The sequence below is a fragment of the Crinia signifera genome, chromosome 19 (genome assembly GCF_055691185.1).
Source record: "Crinia signifera chromosome 19, ASM5569118v1, whole genome shotgun sequence".
NCBI classification, from domain to species: Eukaryota; Metazoa; Chordata; class Amphibia; order Anura; family Myobatrachidae; genus Crinia; species Crinia signifera.
In genome coordinates this window covers 21,545,857-21,553,912 of record NC_139226.1, presented here as the reverse complement: position 1 = coordinate 21,553,912, position 8,056 = coordinate 21,545,857, and the positions used below count along the sequence as shown (strand labels likewise).

Here is an 8,056-nt window from a genome sequence, read left to right as displayed (position 1 = left end):
GAGGATTTTTACTATCACTTTTCCTTCACTTACTTACAGGATACACATTTTGCTGTTCTTTGAGTATCTCTGGTCGGCATTTTGCCTCTCACATAAATACTATAGTATTTTATATACCGGTATGTATTTCAAGTCAACATGGTTAAAATGTCGACACAGTCACAATGCCAAAATCTAACATGTCGACACTAGAATTTCAGTATAACTTGTTTGTAAAAAAAAACATTCTGATGTTGACATGTTAATTTACATTTTATTTGTGTCTGACTACAGGGATAAATGTAATAGGTTGGGAGTTTGTCTGAGAAGGGCATATTTTTAAAGCAGCAATAGTCTACAAGGCAAAACCAGGCTGGTTAGTGATTGCCGCTTTAAAAATATGTCCATATTTGGAAAAAACACCAGAACCGAACGGCTTTTAACACCCTACTACATTTACTCCAGGACACTGCAGTATAAACCGAGATTCCCATTAGAACTGTTTACATTTATGAAGATACAAATTCAGGAATCAATCTTGAAGATTATAAATTATATTATCACAGGTATGTAGCGCGTGACCTAAGATCACAAGAGAAGCACCGGGCCACTTAATGTGTCTGTCACTGAATCAGTAACAAGCGTCTACACCAAGTGTGTTTACAGAGAATACAAACAGCTAACACACATATCATTACTGTATGTAATCAGTCTGACACGCATGTGAGAGGAGAAAGGACGCCTCGGATCAGTGATGTTGTCATTTGTTTTTTGGAAATGAAAAAAGGGAATTGAGCAGAAGAGCTGCAGATGAGAGCTGATAAGGCTGCTGCCGTCACACATACACCGTGCTGGGCGCGGGAGGCTGATCTGTGAGTACAATGGGGAATCATTATGTATTTATAGTGTTTATATATATAGGGGGTTATTCTAAATCAATCGGTCCACCGGCCCTTCACATGGGGGACCGATTGTTTGCGACCGCGCACAGGTTTTTTATATGCATGTGCAGCCGCTGTGTGTAAGAGCCCATAGAGATCGCACACAGAAGTATTATGGGCGGGGAGCTTGGAGGAGCGTGGGGAGGGGGGCTGGGGAATCTGCCTATGGGAACACCCAGAGTTTGAACGCTGGGCGTTCCCATGGTAATTCCCAGATGATGGTGGGCGCAGAGCGGGCAGCTGCCTGCCCTGTCCTCGCACAGGGCGCCAGCAGATCAGAAACACCATTGAGGTGTCAGATCTACGAGGGGTAAAGAAATCATTTGATGGTCGCCAATCACCAAATGATTTCTCCCCGCAGCCAAGGCTGCGAATGGATGATTATGCAAATCGACCATTCGCATGCCTGCAGGGGTTCAAGGGGGGCAGGCATCCGTGCAGATGGCGGGCGGCTTCTGGGGGACTCGCAAGTCTGCAAAATCTTGCAAGTTAACCAGAATAAGGACCATAGTGTTGGCAGAACTGACACATATACGTATAACTGCGATCATTGCCATATGCGATGTGGCTGCTAACGAGATCTCTGCCTTGGTGACACACACAGGCATACCTCCTGACATTGAGGTGTTGAAGATTGTGTCGCTCTTGTGGCACAGCTGCGCATGTGCACTCTGCAAAAGCGGGATTGACTTATATGGAAGGGGCGTGCCCTTGCAGGATACTGCAACTGCCAGTCATGTCACTGTCACTATGGGGGCATGTCCAGCACTGTGTAAGCATCTATTCACTCCCTGAATAGATGCTGTTCGAATCCCATAGGACAATGCTGGCCTCGGACAGGATGCAGGACAGTTACAAAACACAGGACTGTCCCATACAATTCATTCCCCTAGCAGCCGGGCAGCTCCGGCTTCCTCCGTGGACTGAAGAGATGCCGTGCGCATGCAAAGCTGAGCATTGGTGAACTCTAGCTCCTCTCAATTGCCCCCTCACCCCTGGTACATCACCACACATGGGAGGGACAGCGGGACAGTCTCCAATTAGCATGACTGTCTTGCTGTAATTGGTAGAGCTGGGAGATATGAATGTGATGTGCGACATTTGTACATCTGTGCCGAGCAGACCCTAACTAATTTGTTGCCTTAGGCAGGATTTTGGCTTGTAGACCCTCTAGGACAACCACCAGTTTCGTTTCTGGTCCAACACACATCAAAGCGCCCAACAGCACAGATCACAGCAGCATCACCCATCACCCCTCACCCACAGCAATACTCCTCCACAGAGCCTTCTCTAAGCATTTTGATGCCCTGTGCCAGCAAGGCCCCCCATACTGTATTTTATGTCACTTATTCATGTTATGCCACAGTGATAGCCCTTTTCCTTATACACATTACATCCATCCCATTCCCACCGCTGTACACTGTCAAGGTGAGCCGGCCCTAGGTTTGCATGCCCTTTGATATTCCAAATGTCCTAGGCTTTTCCCAGTTTGCCTGTGTCTAGGGCCAGCTGGGTATCCGGTCAATAGGTTTACAGTCTCTAGTCTAGATAGTTAATCGGTCAACACCATAAAGCTGACATGCACAAGGTCAACTTAACAAAAGAGCGACATGCACTAGATTGACACCAACAAAAGGTCAACATGGCAATGGTCCCCATATGAAAAGGTCGACATGAGTTTTTCATGAATTTATATAACCTTGTTCTACTTCCACAATGACTATGATTGGGAGCGGTAGAGTGTGCTGGGTGCAGAGATAGCAGACCTGGTCCTTAGCATGGTGTGAGAAAAAAACTATGTGAGGGTACGCAGGGCCGGCTCTACCATTAGGCAGCTTTAGGCAGCTGCCTAGGGCACCGTGATCTGGGGGGAAAGCCACCAAGTCTACTAATTAAAAAAATAAAGGAAAACTTCTAAGACCTTACCTCCATACTTTCCCTTGAGACCCACTTTCCTACTTTGCTGCCACCTCATCCTTGTGGGTGGCAAAGGGAAGTGTGCAGAGGGTCTCCAGGGACAGCAGGAGACTTGCCCACCTTCCTGGGGGGCTGGGAGGACCACATGCATTTTTCTTTGGTGGGGGGGGGGACTAGGTTAAAGTTTTGCCTAGGGTGCTGAGAAGCCTTACACTGGCCCTGTGGGTTCGTGCTACACTAATTGGGGCTCCTCGGGCTCAGATGTTGACATTGACACAAAAAGGGAAAAACTCCTGTCGACCCATTCACGTGTCACCCATTTCTATGTAAACCTATTTCTTGTGTCAACCTTTTGTCACTGTCAACCATGTGTATGCCTTTTGACTGTCTATCTAGACACTGTTGACCGTTTAACCTGGTATTTGCATTAGACTATACAGATTACAGAACAGCATAAAAACAAAGATTCCAATCAATTTGCATTATACAAAAATGTCCCTCAATGCAGCTTTCTTCCTCTGCAACGCAGCAGCTGTGAATAGGACATATCCCCCCCCCCCCCCCCCCACACACACACACACACAAACCCTAATTTTACCATAGGTTGGGGAACAATCATATATGTTGCCAGAGAGTCCCACAGATTCTGGACTGTGCCATGTGAATAATTTTGGCTGTATCCATAATCATGTACGTCTCCCAACATTGGGACCCCCCTCAACTGCCCCTACTCCCCATAAAGGGGCATGTCCCCCCCCCAAAAAAAAAGGAGTGAGGCTTCATTGCAATTGTGAGGTCAAGCCCTGTTTTTGATGTTGTGGGGGCAATACCAGCGTTCTGTGCTACTCTGCCCCCACCGCAGGACACGGGTGGGATTCCAGACAGTCCCAAAAAACAAGGCTGTCCTGTGAAAATGCAAACAATTGGGAAGTAGGTCCATAATAAATGTGCAGAATTGACAGGTTTATCACAGAGGTACTTTAGGAGTGTTCTCAGCACCTTCTTTCATTGTTCACAGACTTTATCCAAGATAAAGGTTACCTGGGGAAAGCTTCAGCATGTGGGTCTATCCTGTGCTTATTACCCTGTCCCTGCTCTGGCAAGGTAAGTGTCCGCAGCTAGTGCAATCTGTTGCAAATGCAGGATTTCAAGATGGGAGTTTCCAAATGCAGTTCAATATCTCCCACTCAGCGGAATTTAGGAGCTAGTGTGGTAGTCTGGGGGAGAGGTAGAAGAACCTAATAATGACCCTGGACATTTATATACATATTCAGTATTGAATCCCGGCGTTCAGAATCCCGACGCCGGAATCCCGACAGCCGAAATGCCGACAAGGGGGGGACGTGGATCGCCCCCCCTTGCGGGCTCGCTGCGCTCGCCACGCAGCGGGCCCGGTGCCTCGCTACGCTCGGCACACTAATTTATTCTCCCTCCAGGGGCGTCGTGGACACCCACGGAGGGAGAATGTGTCGGCATTTCGGCGGTCGGGATTCCGGCGTCGGGATTCTGAACGCCGGGATCCCGACCGCCGGGATTGTAACTGCATCCCTTATATACACCTAGGTCTTTTTATACACTGAATGCTGTATGGGATACAGTATTTATATTTAACACAATATATGGTCTATACTATAGACCATATATTGTGTTAGATATAAATACTTTTTCCTGATCACTTATGTTTGATACAGCCTATACTATAGACTCTATAGTATAGGATGTCTCAAACATATTTAAATAATATAAATAAGATAAGTGGTCCGGAAAAAGTTAAACATACTCCCACCGCATGGTAAGGCTCCCGTTTCTTCTTCTTGGTAGCTGCTCTCTGGTCCAGTGCACTGATTGAGCACTGAGTTAACCTTTCCATCTTTTTCCTAAAACACTGCAGGGTTTAACCTCATTTACACTTTCCATTATTCATGCGGACATTGCGACTATCTTTGTTGCATGTACATTTGTGTTTGCACAAATTGTAATATATATATTTAAAAATAGGCGCATGGCTCCATTAGAAAGATCTATAGTCTGCACCATAGCAATATTCTGCTATGTAAATGACCTCCAGCACGCTACAGTATGTGCTGTCTGTATTATACCACTGATCAACTCAAACAGTTCTCTAAACTAATGGTTGTCCATAGAGTATTGTATATTCATAAATACTAGTTATTTAATGGTAGGATAAATAATTGTACGCCCATAAGGCCAGGGGATCTGTACTGAGATAAGACACCTAGAACCCCGTTAGTTTTCCTTTGTATAAACACTCATCAGTAGAATTGTCATGTACACAAATACCCAGAGGAAAAGTCAGAAATATGGATAAGAGATATACTGTACATGCTGTTTATTTTTATTTTACCGCCTAAAAATTGCACACTCCCTTTACTAAAATGCCACCTCTACTAAGAATTGCACATTCCCGTTACTAAAAAGTCACCAAAAATCATCACCCTGGGTTTGTGTTTCAACAGGTGGGTGGAACATGGGTGCAACACCCCCCCCCCCCCCCCCCCCACACACACACACACACACACCTTCTTGTGAGATCCAGTAAGCATACTAGTGCCAGAATCCTGACTGTTGGCATCTTGATCATAAGTATGATGTCTGGGGATGTAAGGGTTAGACACTAAAGGGGGATGACTAGGGTTAGACACTAAAGGTGGGATGGGTTAGGAGGGGTAGGTGAGGAGGACTAGTATATGTACCTATGATCCTGACCACTGGCATCCCAAGCACCAAATTACCGTGTAATAGATACTGATAATATAGTGTTCAGTGTAACGTTAAACCGTTTATTGTTACTACTTAATTACCAAGGAACTGTTTGTGAAAATCCAGAGTTCCTGAAATATAAGAAGAAACCATTTTCTTTATTTATAAATAGGGGGGGATTGGGGGACACTAGCCATTGGGTAATCCCACCAGGATAGAGAGTGTCAGGGAGGGGGATTACACAGTTGTTGGGCCATATATATAATCTGTGAATGTAAGTATCATATAATATATGTCTCCACAGATACAACATGTCAGGAATCTCCTGGTTATTCTCTCCTGGTGAACAGAAGTGTCAGTGTAGAGGAAGGTCTGTGTGTCACCATCAGTTGTTCTTTTGTTGCTGAAAATGTGAAAAGCTTCAGTAATGCCATTGGATTCTGGAGATTTGGCAATAAAGTAATCACGGCCTCTAAATTAGCCACGAAAGAAGGAAAACAAAAGTTCCAGATTACAGGAGATCCGAATAAGGGGGGATGCACACTGGTAATATCTGATGCCAGTAGAGGAGACACAGGGTGGTATTTCTTCAGGATTGAAGCTGGTAAAATAAAATATACCTATTCGAAAACCGGTATATATGTGAATGTAACAGGTAAGGTTTACTTTTATTTACACTCTATACATTAAAAAGACAATATAGAATTAATATTCAGCTTAACGCTTACCCCAGAAAGCCATACATACCCCCTCTCCCGGATCAGCTGAGAGACCCTTGAAAATTCAGTGCCTTCGACCGTCCCATTGTCGACCTAATGCTTGTGTTGACATTCCGACCCTGTCCACATTGGGCCTGTCGATCTATTTCATGTGTTGACCTTTAGTTATAGAAGCAGTTGGGATTCTGGCAGCCAGCTACCCAACCATTGGGATTTTATCGGAATAGCAACATCCCATGTGAAATTGACCTCCTATCTAAAGGCCCATACACACTGGGCGACTTTCAGCTCAAAGCCGCCCAGTGTGTATGGCCCGGCGATGAGCGCTGCTGCGCGCTCCTGCAACAGCGCCGGGAAAGCCGTTCATCTGCTGGTTACACCAGCAGATGAGCGGCTTTCAGGATGGCTTTGCATAGCGTTCCACTATACAACGCCGTCCTCCCCCCCCCCTCCACCAGCGCCGGGCAGGGGGAAATCCTCTCATTTTGTATGCACTGAGCGGCTTTCCCCGCAGCGATGATTGGCATAATCGCTGTCCATACACGCTGGGCATAGTCACCCAGTGTGTATGGACCTTTAGTAAATTTCCCCCAGATGATCTACGGTCATACTGCACCTGCTTTGATATTTACTAGCCATGGCCTTCAAATTTGATCTGCAGTGATTTCTGAAACCCAATGTTGAACTGGGACATGAAGGGCACAAGGGAATGCTGGGTAGTCAGTCTCCGGAACGGCGTGTGGCAAGCCAAAACAATGTTTTGTCTGACCCAGTGTTTTCCAAACTTTTTTTTTTTAAACCTGGCGCTCTAGAGTATGATAATTTTTTTTGAGCACCTCTAGGCCAAATGTTTCTTATTGGGAAATAAATGAAAACAATATAACATTAAGAAAGTTAGGGTGAGGCACATGATTTGTTCACATATTTTTATGATTGTCAGCCATTAACTCTGGCTTCGGAACACCAATCCAAGGTTCCTGGGCACCGGTGGCACACAGTTTGGAAACCACTGGCATATCCATTAGAAAATGCATGGGCTGGTCCAATTGATAAATATATAAAAAATATAGGTACTGCTTTCCTAGCACGGCGCTCGTCTCATTGATTGTATGCCTTAAGTTTAAGGTACTTAAGGCATACAATCAACGCAATGGACCCGATTTTTTAATCTCATGGATCTTATGCATCCATTTGATGCATGAGATCCATGAGATCCATTAGATAAAAAATTGTGAGCACCCAATATCCATTGTTAACGCCACCAGCACTATCAACGCCAACCCAAAGAGTGGCGAGCGCAGCGAGCCCTCTAGGGGCGGCGGTAAGCGTCCTCCGATCTTTTCATACCCCCACTATCCACGTCGCGTCGGCGTGGAGTTGATTTTATATAGTGTGGCGAGCGCAGCGAACCGCCGAGCCTGAAGCGTGGCGAGGGGATGCGGACTACTTTACATGTATTCCGCGTCCCCTCGCGGGACTCGCTGCGCTTGCCACGCTTCGGGCCGACGTGGATAGTGGGGGTATGAAAAGGTCGGAGGACGCGTACCACCACCCCTCGCGGGCTCGCTGCGCACGCCACGCTTTGGGTTGGCGTCAATAGTGGGGTTAACAATGGGGGGGATGATTTCACCCATCAGGGGGGGTTAGCAATTAAACTTGGGGTTTTGGGGCCTTTTTACATTGATTCCAATGTAAAAATCTCGTCGATTGCGTCATCTCATGCATCTTATGCCGCACAAACACATAAGATGCATGAGATGCTTGAGATATCAGCCCCAC

At 46.0% G+C, this 8,056-nt stretch overlaps 1 long non-coding RNA gene across 1 annotated transcript; it reads left to right on the top strand.

The window, feature by feature from the left end:
* The first annotated feature begins 588 nt into the window (after positions 1–588).
* Positions 589–5,961, top strand: LOC146042235 (uncharacterized). Its single transcript, XR_014463802.1, has 3 exons — positions 589–851; positions 3,856–3,941; positions 5,863–5,961. It is a non-coding gene; the product is annotated as an uncharacterized LOC146042235 (long non-coding RNA).
* Positions 5,962–8,056: the final 2,095 nt, after the last annotated feature.